The sequence below is a fragment of the Scyliorhinus torazame genome, chromosome 4, assembly GCF_047496885.1.
Source record: "Scyliorhinus torazame isolate Kashiwa2021f chromosome 4, sScyTor2.1, whole genome shotgun sequence".
Taxonomy (NCBI): domain Eukaryota; kingdom Metazoa; phylum Chordata; class Chondrichthyes; order Carcharhiniformes; family Scyliorhinidae; genus Scyliorhinus; species Scyliorhinus torazame.
This window is the reverse complement of record NC_092710.1, coordinates 64,558,898-64,573,078: the sequence shown is the minus strand read 5'-3', so window position 1 is coordinate 64,573,078 and position 14,181 is coordinate 64,558,898. Positions and strand designations below refer to the sequence as shown.

The window sequence follows — 14,181 nt, the reverse complement described above, 5'->3', positions numbered from 1 at the left end:
ACACGGTGAGAAAGTGCACACTGTACACAGGCACCTCAAGCCGGAATGAAACGCGGCCTCTCGCGCTGTGAGGCAGTGGTGCTAACCACTGCGCCACCGTGACGCTTCTATTGTGGGCAATGAAATAAAGTTAACGCTGAGCCACAGAAGGAGCTATTAGGTCAGCTGCCAAAAGCTTGGCCAAAGAGGTAGATTTTAAGGATCATCTTAAAGAGGAGAGCGAGCGAGATAAGTGGGAGGCTTAGGAAAGGAGTCCAGAACGTTAGACTACAGATTAAAATCGGGTTATACAGAATGTCAAAAGAGCAGAAATCTGGAAGATTTGTTGGGCTGGAGAAGGTTTCAGAGAAAGGGAAGGACGACGTCATGGAAGGATTTGGACGTAAGGATGGGGATTTTAAAACATGCATTTTCGGGACAGGAGCCAGTGTCGATCAGCAAACACGGGGCTGATTGGTGAACTGGACTTGGTTCAGGTGAAGTTCCAGGCCGCAGGAGTCTGGATGAGCACAGCTATATTTAGGGTGGAAGATGGGAGGCCGGCCAGAGGAACACTGGAATGATCAAGTCCAGAATGAACAAAGGCATGGATGAGTCTTTCAACTGCAGGTGAGCTGAGGCATGGCCGGAGTTGGACAATGTTTAGAATGTGGAAATACAATGTATTCAACTGATAACATTCTGTCAGTCCGTCTAATATCACAGTAAGAAGTCTCACAACACCAGAATAAAGTCCAACAGGTTTGTTTCAAACACTCGCTTTCGGAGCGCTGCTCCTTCCTCAGGTGAATGAAGAGGTGTGTTCCAGAAACACATATATAGACAAAGTCAAAGATGCAAGACGATACTTTGAATGCGAGCATTTGCAGGTAATTAAGTCTGGTGTTAAGAAGTTGTATGACTTCTTTCTGTGCTCACCCCAGTCCAACGCCGGAACCTCCACATCATGTCTAATATCATACAGTTTAGTCAGGGATATTGAGGCGTAATGGATACAGTGTCAGTCATTGCTGAATATTAGGATTATTCCTGTATCTGTATCTCTGGAATATTATATCAATGCTGAACATTCCACAATTCATTGTGATCAGAAGCGGTACATAATGTTTCAATAACTCCATGAATATAATCATGCTGCACAGTCTTGCTTTTGCGATCCCTCAGCACTCAATCCTGAAAAACCGAGTTAAACCTGTTAATTAAAGGAAACTTCTCCCCGTCGGGGAATTGAACCCCGGTCTCCCGCGTGACAGGCGGGGATACTAACCACTATACTAACGAGGAACAGCTGGTCAACAGCCAATACTGATCATCCAACAATCCAATCTCGGCCACTGAACCAAATCTGTTGAATTCTGTTAATGACCGTCGTACATCCCAGATGAGAATTGGAACACAGTCAGTTCACTGAGAGGAGGTTTCCTGTAATCCGCCCAGTCTCACTCCGAGATATCTGAAGGAAACCCGCAGCCCCTCCAATCTCCGTTTGTGGTTAATTCCTGAATGGAGTGGACCACTCCTTCATTTTCAGATGATTATGTTTAGATCTGAAGTAAACAACGATTTTTCAACATTCGAGAGAATTGTTTGAGTCCTTAACCCGCAGCAATGTTTAATACCTCGTGTTTGACCACCTCAGCGCTGGACGTCTTCATTTATTTTTCGACATGTTTCCCAGTATTGAGTCAGTTTTCTATGTGGACACCAGCCGCACGTGTGTGAAGTGGACCTGTTAACAGGAATTGAATTTGAATCTATCAGACAAAATCCAAGTTTTGTTCAGTTGACATCTCTCAGTTCAACTGAATATCCAAATTTCAATGAGTATTCGAAACCACTCCCTGCTGGTCTCTTGGTGAGGATTCGGTGCTTTCCCGCTGCGGACTGGGTTCAATTTCGGTCAAGACATTTTATTAAACAGCTAACCAGTTTGATGCTATCTGTCATGGAAGGAGAATTCTGTTCACGCTGTGTATGGGCCCTGCACCTAAATGCAAATGTGTCAAGCGACAGGTCACCGTCACTGTATCAGGCGAAACTACTAAGTTGAACAAAATGGAAACACCTAACTTCTTGTCCTCAGGTCAGAGCCAGGGTGACGATGAAACGCGGAATCACCTGCATTACCAAAATAAACATTCAATTAAATACACGTCAACTGCCTGGAAGGCAGCTCTGCTCACCATTATACCACATCACTGACAAAAGCTAGGGTGAAGTTAGGCATATGTCTCAAGCTTTTGACAAAGGAGCAACAAGACATAAGGTATTTTACAAGAACATTATCATAAAGCGCAGAAGTAGGCCATTCGGCCCACTGAGTCTGCACCCACCCTCTGAAAGAACATGCTACCTGGGCTCACTCCACGCAACCTCCCCGGACCTGCACATCTTTGGACTGTGGGAGGAATGCCCCGCAGACACGGTGAGAAAGTGCACACTGTACACAGGCACCTCAAGCCGGAATGAAACGCGGCCTCTCGCGCTGTGAGGCAGTGGTGCTAACCACTGCGCCACCGTGACGCTTCTATTGTGGGCAATGAAATAAAGTTGACGCTGAGCCACAGAAGGAGCTATTAGGTCAGCTGCCAAAAGCTTGGCCAAAGGGGTAGATTTTAAGGATCATCTTAAAGAGGAGAGCGAGCGAGATAAGTGGGAGGCTTAGGAAAGGAGTCCAGAACGTTAGACTACAGATTAAAATCGGGTTATACAGAATGTCAAAAGAGCAGAAATCTGGAAGATTTGTTGGGCTGGAGAAGGTTTCAGAGAAAGGGAAGGACGACGTCATGGAAGGATTTGGACGTAAGGATGGGGATTTTAAAACATGCATTTTCGGGACAGGAGCCAGTGTCGATCAGCAAACACGGGGCTGATTGGTGAACTGGACTTGGTTCAGGTGAAGTTCCAGGCCGCAGGAGTCTGGATGAGCACAGCTATATTTAGGGTGGAAGATGGGAGGCCGGCCAGAGGAACACTGGAATGATCAAGTCCAGAATGAACAAAGGCATGGATGAGTCTTTCAACTGCAGGTGAGCTGAGGCATGGCCGGAGTTGGACAATGTTTAGAATGTGGAAATACAATGTATTCAACTGATAACATTCTGTCAGTCCGTCTAATATCACAGTAAGAAGTCTCACAACACCAGAATAAAGTCCAACAGGTTTGTTTCAAACACTCGCTTTCGGAGCGCTGCTCCTTCCTCAGGTGAATGAAGAGGTGTGTTCCAGAAACACATATATAGACAAAGTCAAAGATGCAAGACGATACTTTGAATGCGAGCATTTGCAGGTAATTAAGTCTGGTGTTAAGAAGTTGTATGACTTCTTTCTGTGCTCACCCCAGTCCAACGCCGGAACCTCCACATCATGTCTAATATCATACAGTTTAGTCAGGGATATTGAGGCGTAATGGATACAGTGTCAGTCATTGCTGAATATTAGGATTATTCCTGTATCTGTATCTCTGGAATATTATATCAATGCGGAACATTCCACAATTCATTGTGATCAGAAGCGGTACATAATGTTTCAATAACTCCATGAATATAATCATGCTGCACAGTCTTGCTTTTGCGATCCCTCAGCACTCAATCCGGAAAAACCGAGTTCAAATTGGAAAGCCTGTTAATTAAAGGAAACTTCTCCCCGTCGGGGAATTGAACCCGGTCTCCCGCGTGACAGGCGGGGATACTAACCACTATACTAACGAGGAACAGCTGGTCAACAGCCAATACTGATCATCCAACAATCCAATCTCGGCCACTGAACCAAATCTGTTGAATTCTGTTAATGACCGTCGTACATCCCAGATGAGAATTGGAACACAGTCAGTTCACTGAGAGGAGGTTTCCTGTAATCCGCCCAGTCTCACTCCGAGATATCTGAAGGAAACCCGCAGCCCCTCCAATCTCCGTTTGCGGTTAATTCCTGAATGGAGTGGACCACTCCTTCATTTTCAGATGATTATGTTTAGATCTGAAGTAAACAACGATTTTTCAACATTCGAGAGAATTGTTTGAGTCCTTAACCCGCAGCAATGTTTAATACCTCGTGTTTGACCACCTCAGCGCTGGACTTCTTCATTTATTTTTCGACATGTTTCCCAGTATTGAGTCAGTTTTCTATGTGGACACCAGCCGCACGTGTGTGAAGTGGACCTGTTAACAGGAATTGAATTTGAATCTATCAGACAAAATCCAAGTTTTGTTCAGTTGACATCTCTCAGTTCAACTGAATATCCAAATTTCAATGAGTATTCGAAACCACTCCCTGCTGGTCTCTTGGTGAGGATTCGGTGCTTTCCCGCTGCGGACTGGGTTCAATTTCGGTCAAGACATTTTATTAAACAGCTAACCAGTTTGATGCTATCTGTCATGGAAGGAGAATTCTGTTCACGCTGTGTATGGGCCCTGCACCTAAATGCAAATGTGTCAAGCGACAGGTCACCGTCACTGTATCAGGCGAAACTACTAAGTTGAACAAAATGGAAACACCTAATTTCTTGTCCTCAGGTCAGAGCCAGGGTGACGATGAAACGCGGAAACACCTGCATTACCAAAATAAACATTCAATTAAATACACGTCAACTGCCTGGAAGGCAGCTCTGCTCACCATTATACCACATCACTGACAAAAGCTAGGGTGAAGTTAGGCATATGTCTCAAGCTTTTGACAAAGGAGCAACAAGACATAAGGTATTTTACAAGAACATTATCATAAAGCGCAGAAGTAGGCCATTCGGCCCACTGAGTCTGCACCCACCCTCTGAAAGAACATGCTACCTGGGCTCACTCCACGCAACCTCCCCGGACCTGCACATCTTTGGACTGTGGGAGGAATGCCCCGCAGACACGGTGAGAAAGTGCACACTGTACACAGGCACCTCAAGCCGGAATGAAACGCGGCCTCTCGCGCTGTGAGGCAGTGGTGCTAACCACTGCGCCACCGTGACGCTTCTATTGTGGGCAATGAAATAAAGTTGACGCTGAGCCACAGAAGGAGCTATTAGGTCAGCTGCCAAAAGCTTGGCCAAAGGGGTAGATTTTAAGGATCATCTTAAAGAGGAGAGCGAGCGAGATAAGTGGGAGGCTTAGGAAAGGAGTCCAGAACGTTAGACTACAGATTAAAATCGGGTTATACAGAATGTCAAAAGAGCAGAAATCTGGAAGATTTGTTGGGCTGGAGAAGGTTTCAGAGAAAGGGAAGGACGACGTCATGGAAGGATTTGGACGTAAGGATGGGGATTTTAAAACATGCATTTTCGGGACAGGAGCCAGTGTCGATCAGCAAACACGGGGCTGATTGGTGAACTGGACTTGGTTCAGGTGAAGTTCCAGGCCGCAGGAGTCTGGATGAGCACAGCTATATTTAGGGTGGAAGATGGGAGGCCGGCCAGAGGAACACTGGAATGATCAAGTCCAGAATGAACAAAGGCATGGATGAGTCTTTCAACTGCAGGTGAGCTGAGGCATGGCCGGAGTTGGACAATGTTTAGAATGTGGAAATACAATGTATTCAACTGATAACATTCTGTCAGTCCGTCTAATATCACAGTAAGAAGTCTCACAACACCAGAATAAAGTCCAACAGGTTTGTTTCAAACACTCGCTTTCGGAGCGCTGCTCCTTCCTCAGGTGAATGAAGAGGTGTGTTCCAGAAACACATATATAGACAAAGTCAAAGATGCAAGACGATACTTTGAATGCGAGCATTTGCAGGTAATTAAGTCTGGTGTTAAGAAGTTGTATGACTTCTTTCTGTGCTCACCCCAGTCCAACGCCGGAACCTCCACATCATGTCTAATATCATACAGTTTAGTCAGGGATATTGAGGCGTAATGGATACAGTGTCAGTCATTGCTGAATATTAGGATTATTCCTGTATCTGTATCTCTGGAATATTATATCAATGCGGAACATTCCACAATTCATTGTGATCAGAAGCGGTACATAATGTTTCAATAACTCCATGAATATAATCATGCTGCACAGTCTTGCTTTTGCGATCCCTCAGCACTCAATCCGGAAAAACCGAGTTCAAACCTGTTAATTAAAGGAAACTTCTCCCCGTCGGGGAATTGAACCCCGGTCTCCCGCGTGACAGGCGGGGATACTAACCACTATACTAACGAGGAACAGCTGGTCAACAGCCAATACTGATCATCCAACAATCCAATCTCGGCCACTGAACCAAATCTGTTGAATTCTGTTAATGACCGTCGTACATCCCAGATGAGAATTGGAACACAGTCAGTTCACTGAGAGGAGGTTTCCTGTAATCCGCCCAGTCTCACTCCGAGATATCTGAAGGAAACCCGCAGCCCCTCCAATCTCCGTTTGTGGTTAATTCCTGAATGGAGTGGACCACTCCTTCATTTTCAGATGATTATGTTTAGATCTGAAGTAAACAACGATTTTTCAACATTCGAGAGAATTGTTTGAGTCCTTAACCCGCAGCAATGTTTAATACCTCGTGTTTGACCACCTCAGCGCTGGACTTCTTCATTTATTTTTCGACATGTTTCCCAGTATTGAGTCAGTTTTCTATGTGGACACCAGCCGCACGTGTGTGAAGTGGACCTGTTAACAGGAATTGAATTTGAATCTATCAGACAAAATCCAAGTTTTGTTCAGTTGACATCTCTCAGTTCAACTGAATATCCAAATTTCAATGAGTATTCGAAACCACTCCCTGCTGGTCTCTTGGTGAGGATTCGGTGCTTTCCCGCTGCGGACTGGGTTCAATTTCGGTCAAGACATTTTATTAAACAGCTAACCAGTTTGATGCTATCTGTCATGGAAGGAGAATTCTGTTCACGCTGTGTATGGGCCCTGCACCTAAATGCAAATGTGTCAAGCGACAGGTCACCGTCACTGTATCAGGCGAAACTACTAAGTTGAACAAAATGGAAACACCTAACTTCTTGTCCTCAGGTCAGAGCCAGGGTGACGATGAAACGCGGAAACACCTGCATTACCAAAATAAACATTCAATTAAATACACGTCAACTGCCTGGAAGGCAGCTCTGCTCACCATTATACCACATCACTGACAAAAGCTAGTGGAAGTTAGGCATATGTCTCAAGCTTTTGACAAAGGAGCAACAAGACATAAGGTATTTTACAAGAACATTATCATAAAGCGCAGAAGTAGGCCATTCGGCCCACTGAGTCTGCACCCACCCTCTGAAAGAACATGCTACCTGGGCTCACTCCACGCAACCTCCCCGGACCTGCACATCTTTGGACTGTGGGAGGAATGCCCCGCAGACACGGTGAGAAAGTGCACACTGTACACAGGCACCTCAAGCCGGAATGAAACGCGGCCTCTCGCGCTGTGAGGCAGTGGTGCTAACCACTGCGCCACCGTGACGCTTCTATTGTGGGCAATGAAATAAAGTTGACGCTGAGCCACAGAAGGAGCTATTAGGTCAGCTGCCAAAAGCTTGGCCAAAGAGGTAGATTTTAAGGATCATCTTAAAGAGGAGAGCGAGCGAGATAAGTGGGAGGCTTAGGAAAGGAGTCCAGAACGTTAGACTACAGATTAAAATCGGGTTATACAGAATGTCAAAAGAGCAGAAATCTGGAAGATTTGTTGGGCTGGAGAAGGTTTCAGAGAAAGGGAAGGACGACGTCATGGAAGGATTTGGACGTAAGGATGGGGATTTTAAAACATGCATTTTCGGGACAGGAGCCAGTGTCGATCAGCAAACACGGGGCTGATTGGTGAACTGGACTTGGTTCAGGTGAAGTTCCAGGCCGCAGGAGTCTGGATGAGCACAGCTATATTTAGGGTGGAAGATGGGAGGCCGGCCAGAGGAACACTGGAATGATCAAGTCCAGAATGAACAAAGGCATGGATGAGTCTTTCAACTGCAGGTGAGCTGAGGCATGGCCGGAGTTGGACAATGTTTAGAATGTGGAAATACAATGTATTCAACTGATAACATTCTGTCAGTCCGTCTAATATCACAGTAAGAAGTCTCACAACACCAGAATAAAGTCCAACAGGTTTGTTTCAAACACTCGCTTTCGGAGCGCTGCTCCTTCCTCAGGTGAATGAAGAGGTGTGTTCCAGAAACACATATATAGACAAAGTCAAAGATGCAAGACGATACTTTGAATGCGAGCATTTGCAGGTAATTAAGTCTGGTGTTAAGAAGTTGTATGACTTCTTTCTGTGCTCACCCCAGTCCAACGCCGGAACCTCCACATCATGTCTAATATCATACAGTTTAGTCAGGGATATTGAGGCGTAATGGATACAGTGTCAGTCATTGCTGAATATTAGGATTATTCCTGTATCTGTATCTCTGGAATATTATATCAATGCGGAACATTCCACAATTCATTGTGATCAGAAGCGGTACATAATGTTTCAATAACTCCATGAATATAATCATGCTGCACAGTCTTGCTTTTGCGATCCCTCAGCACTCAATCCTGAAAAACCGAGTTCAAACCTGTTAATTAAAGGAAACTTCTCCCCGTCGGGGAATTCAACCCCGGTCTCCCGCGTGACAGGCGGGGATACTAACCACTATACTAACGAGGAACAGCTGGTCAACAGCCAATACTGATCATCCAACAATCCAATCTCGGCCACTGAACCAAATCTGTTGAATTCTGTTAATGACCGTCGTACATCCCAGATGAGAATTGGAACACAGTCAGTTCACTGAGAGGAGGTTTCCTGTAATCCGCCCAGTCTCACTCCGAGATATCTGAAGGAAACCCGCAGCCCCTCCAATCTCCGTTTGTGGTTAATTCCTGAATGGAGTGGACCACTCCTTCATTTTCAGATGATTATGTTTAGATCTGAAGTAAACAACGATTTTTCAACATTCGAGAGAATTGTTTGAGTCCTTAACCCGCAGCAATGTTTAATACCTCGTGTTTGACCACCTCAGCGCTGGACTTCTTCATTTATTTTTCGACATGTTTCCCAGTATTGAGTCAGTTTTCTATGTGGACACCAGCCGCACGTGTGTGAAGTGGGCCTGTTAACAGGAATTGAATTTGAATCTATCAGACAAAATCCAAGTTTTGTTCAGTTGACATCTCTCAGTTCAACTGAATATCCAAATTTCAATGAGTATTCGAAACCACTCCCTGCTGGTCTCTTGGTGAGGATTCGGTGCTTTCCCGCTGCGGACTGGGTTCAATTTCGGTCAAGACATTTTATTAAACAGCTAACCAGTTTGATGCTATCTGTCATGGAAGGAGAATTCTGTTCACGCTGTGTATGGGCCCTGCACCTAAATGCAAATGTGTCAAGCGACAGGTCACCGTCACTGTATCAGGCGAAACTACTAAGTTGAACAAAATGGAAACACCTAACTTCTTGTCCTCAGGTCAGAGCCAGGGTGACGATGAAACGCGGAAACACCTGCATTACCAAAATAAACATTCAATTAAATACACGTCAACTGCCTGGAAGGCAGCTCTGCTCACCATTATACCACATCACTGACAAAAGCTAGGGTGAAGTTAGGCATATGTCTCAAGCTTTTGACAAAGGAGCAACAAGACATAAGGTATTTTACAAGAACATTATCATAAAGCGCAGAAGTAGGCCATTCGGCCCACTGAGTCTGCACCCACCCTCTGAAAGAACATGCTACCTGGGCTCACTCCACGCAACCTCCCCGGACCTGCACATCTTTGGACTGTGGGAGGAATGCCCCGCAGACACGGTGAGAAAGTGCACACTGTACACAGGCACCTCAAGCCGGAATGAAACGCGGCCTCTCGCGCTGTGAGGCAGTGGTGCTAACCACTGCGCCACCGTGACGCTTCTATTGTGGGCAATGAAATAAAGTTGACGCTGAGCCACAGAAGGAGCTATTAGGTCAGCTGCCAAAAGCTTGGCCAAAGGGGTAGATTTTAAGGATCATCTTAAAGAGGAGAGCGAGCGAGATAAGTGGGAGGCTTAGGAAAGGAGTCCAGAACGTTAGACTACAGATTAAAATCGGGTTATACAGAATGTCAAAAGAGCAGAAATCTGGAAGATTTGTTGGGCTGGAGAAGGTTTCAGAGAAAGGGAAGGACGACGTCATGGAAGGATTTGGACGTAAGGATGGGGATTTTAAAACATGCATTTTCGGGACAGGAGCCAGTGTCGATCAGCAAACACGGGGCTGATTGGTGAACTGGACTTGGTTCAGGTGAAGTTCCAGGCCGCAGGAGTCTGGATGAGCACAGCTATATTTAGGGTGGAAGATGGGAGGCCGGCCAGAGGAACACTGGAATGATCAAGTCCAGAATGAACAAAGGCATGGATGAGTCTTTCAACTGCAGGTGAGCTGAGGCATGGCCGGAGTTGGACAATGTTTAGAATGTGGAAATACAATGTATTCAACTGATAACATTCTGTCAGTCCGTCTAATATCACAGTAAGAAGTCTCACAACACCAGAATAAAGTCCAACAGGTTTGTTTCAAACACTCGCTTTCGGAGCGCTGCTCCTTCCTCAGGTGAATGAAGAGGTGTGTTCCAGAAACACATATATAGACAAAGTCAAAGATGCAAGACGATACTTTGAATGCGAGCATTTGCAGGTAATTAAGTCTGGTGTTAAGAAGTTGTATGACTTCTTTCTGTGCTCACCCCAGTCCAACGCCGGAACCTCCACATCATGTCTAATATCATACAGTTTAGTCAGGGATATTGAGGCGTAATGGATACAGTGTCAGTCATTGCTGAATATTAGGATTATTCCTGTATCTGTATCTCTGGAATATTATATCAATGCGGAACATTCCACAATTCATTGTGATCAGAAGCGGTACATAATGTTTCAATAACTCCATGAATATAATCATGCTGCACAGTCTTGCTTTTGCGATCCCTCAGCACTCAATCCTGAAAAACCGAGTTCAAACCTGTTAATTAAAGGAAACTTCTCCCCGTCGGGGAATTCAACCCCGGTCTCCCGCGTGACAGGCGGGGATACTAACCACTATACTAACGAGGAACAGCTGGTCAACAGCCAATACTGATCATCCAACAATCCAATCTCGGCCACTGAACCAAATCTGTTGAATTCTGTTAATGACCGTCGTACATCCCAGATGAGAATTGGAACACAGTCAGTTCACTGAGAGGAGGTTTCCTGTAATCCGCCCAGTCTCACTCCGAGATATCTGAAGGAAACCCGCAGCCCCTCCAATCTCCGTTTGTGGTTAATTCCTGAATGGAGTGGACCACTCCTTCATTTTCAGATGATTATGTTTAGATCTGAAGTAAACAACGATTTTTCAACATTCGAGAGAATTGTTTGAGTCCTTAACCCGCAGCAATGTTTAATACCTCGTGTTTGACCACCTCAGCGCTGGACTTCTTCATTTATTTTTCGACATATTTCCCAGTATTGAGTCAGTTTTCTATGTGGACACCAGCCGCACGTGTGTGAAGTGGACCTGTTAACAGGAATTGAATTTGAATCTATCAGACAAAATCCAAGTTTTGTTCAGTTGACATCTCTCAGTTCAACTGAATATCCAAATTTCAATGAGTATTCGAAACCACTCCCTGCTGGTCTCTTGGTGAGGATTCGGTGCTTTCCCGCTGCGGACTGGGTTCAATTTCGGTCAAGACATTTTATTAAACAGCTAACCAGTTTGATGCTATCTGTCATGGAAGCAGAATTCTGTTCACGCTGTGTATGGGCCCTGCACCTAAATGCAAATGTGTCAAGCGACAGGTCACCGTCACTGTATCAGGCGAAACTACTAAGTTGAACAAAATGGAAACACCTAACTTCTTGTCCTCAGGTCAGAGCCAGGGTGACGATGAAACGCGGAATCACCTGCATTACCAAAATAAACATTCAATTAAATACACGTCAACTGCCTGGAAGGCAGCTCTGCTCACCATTATACCACATCACTGACAAAAGCTAGGGTGAAGTTAGGCATATGTCTCAAGCTTTTGACAAAGGAGCAACAAGACATAAGGTATTTTACAAGAACATTATCATAAAGCGCAGAAGTAGGCCATTCGGCCCACTGAGTCTGCACCCACCCTCTGAAAGAACATGCTACCTGGGCTCACTCCACGCAACCTCCCCGGACCTGCACATCTTTGAACTGTGGGAGGAATGCCCCGCAGACATGGTGAGAAAGTGCACACTGTACACAGGCACCTCAAGCCGGAATGAAACGCGGCCTCTCGCGCTGTGAGGCAGTGGTGCTAACCACTGCGCCACCGTGACGCTTCTATTGTGGGCAATGAAATAAAGTTGACGCTGAGCCACAGAAGGAGCTATTAGGTCAGCTGCCAAAAGCTTGGCCAAAGAGGTAGATTTTAAGGATCATCTTAAAGAGGAGAGCGAGCGAGATAAGTGGGAGGCTGAGGAAAGGAGTCCAGAACGTTAGACTACAGATTAAAATCGGGTTATACAGAATGTCAAAAGAGCAGAAATCTGGAAGATTTGTTGGGCTGGAGAAGGTTTCAGAGAAAGGGAAGGACGACGTCATGGAAGGATTTGGACGTAAGGATGGGGATTTTAAAACATGCATTTTCAGGACAGGAGCCAGTGTCGATCAGCAAACACGGGGCTGATTGGTGAACTGGACTTGGTTCAGGTGAAGTTCCAGGCCGCAGGAGTCTGGATGAGCACAGCTATATTTAGGGTGGAAGATGGGAGGCCGGCCAGAGGAACACTGGAATGATCAAGTCCAGAATGAACAAAGGCATGGATGAGTCTTTCAACTGCAGGTGAGCTGAGGCATGGCCGGAGTTGGACAATGTTTAGAATGTGGAAATACAATGTATTCAACTGATAACATTCTGTCAGTCCGTCTAATATCACAGTAAGAAGTCTCACAACACCAGGTTAAAGTCCAACAGGTTTGTTTCAAACACTCGCTTTCGTAGCGCTGCTCCTTCCTCAGGTGAATTAAGAGGTGTGTTCCAGAAACACATATATAGACAAAGTCAAAGATGCAAGACGATACTTTGAATGCGAGCATTTGCAGGTAATTAAGTCTGGTGTTAAGAAGTTGTATGACTTCTTTCTGTGCTCACCCCAGTCCAACGCCGGAACCTCCACATCATGTCTAATATCATACAGTTTAGTCAGGGATATTGAGGCGTAATGGATACAGTGTCAGTCATTGCTGAATATTAGGATTATTCCTGTATCTGTATCTCTGGAATATTATATCAATGCGGAACATTCCACAATTCATTGTGATCAGAAGCGGTACATAATGTTTCAATAACTCCATGAATATAATCATGCTGCACAGTCTTGCTTTTGCGATCCCTCAGCACTCAATCCTGAAAAACCGAGTTCAAACCTGTTAATTAAAGGAAACTTTTCCCCGTCGGGGAATTGAACCCCGGTCTCCCGCGTGACAGGCGGGGATACTAACCACTATACTAACGAGGAACACCTGGTGAACTATCAATACTGATCATCCAACAATCCAATTTCCGCCACTGAACCAAATCTGTTGAATTCTGTTAATGACCGTCGTACATCCCAGATGAGAATTGGAACACAGTCAGTTCACTGAGAGGAGGTTTCCTGTAATCCGCCCAGTCTCACTCCGAGATATCTGAAGGAAACCCGCAGCCCCTCCAATCTCCGTTTGTGGTTAATTCCTGAATGGAGTGGACCACTCCTTCATTTTCAGATGATTATGTTTAGATCTGAAGTAAACAACGATTTTTCAACATTCGAGAGAATTGTTTGAGTCCTTCACCCGCAGCAATGTTTGATACCTCGTGTTTGACCACCTCAGCGCTGGACTTCTTCATTTATTTTTCGACATGTTTCCCAGTATTGAGTCAGTTTTCTATGTGGACACCAGCCGCACGTGTGTGAAGTGGACCTGTTAACAGGAATTGAATTTGAATCTATCAGACAAAATCCAAGTTTTGTTCAGTTGACATCTCTCAGTTCAACTGAATATCCAAATTTCAATGAGTATTCGAAACCACTACCTGCTGGTCTCTTGGTGAGGATTCGGTGCTTTCCCGCTGCGCACTGGGTTCAATTTCGGTCAAGACATTTTATTAAACAGCTAACCAGTTTGATGCTATCTGTCATGGAAGGAGAATTCTGTTCACGCTGTGTCTGGGCCCTGCACCTAAATGCAAATGTGTCAAGCGACAGGTCACCGTCACTGTATCAGGCGAAACTACTAAGTTGAACAAAATGGAAACACCTAAC

General features: G+C 45.2%; 5 non-coding genes across 5 annotated transcripts; all 5 read right to left on the bottom strand.

Annotated features, from left to right (window-relative positions):
* Positions 1-1,212: 1,212 nt before the first annotated feature.
* Positions 1,213-1,284, bottom strand: trnad-guc (transfer RNA aspartic acid (anticodon GUC)). The gene has a single exon. It is a non-coding gene; the product is annotated as a tRNA-Asp (tRNA).
* Positions 1,285-6,061: 4,777 nt separating this feature from the next.
* trnad-guc (transfer RNA aspartic acid (anticodon GUC)) lies at positions 6,062-6,133 on the bottom strand. The gene has a single exon. It is a non-coding gene; the product is annotated as a tRNA-Asp (tRNA).
* Positions 6,134-8,481: 2,348 nt separating this feature from the next.
* Positions 8,482-8,553, bottom strand: trnad-guc (transfer RNA aspartic acid (anticodon GUC)). Its single transcript has one exon. It is a non-coding gene; the product is annotated as a tRNA-Asp (tRNA).
* A 2,349-nt stretch (positions 8,554-10,902) lies between these two features.
* On the bottom strand, positions 10,903-10,974 carry trnad-guc (transfer RNA aspartic acid (anticodon GUC)). The gene has a single exon. It is a non-coding gene; the product is annotated as a tRNA-Asp (tRNA).
* A 2,349-nt stretch (positions 10,975-13,323) lies between these two features.
* On the bottom strand, positions 13,324-13,395 carry trnad-guc (transfer RNA aspartic acid (anticodon GUC)). Its single transcript has one exon. It is a non-coding gene; the product is annotated as a tRNA-Asp (tRNA).
* Between the last annotated feature and the right edge of the window lie 786 nt (positions 13,396-14,181).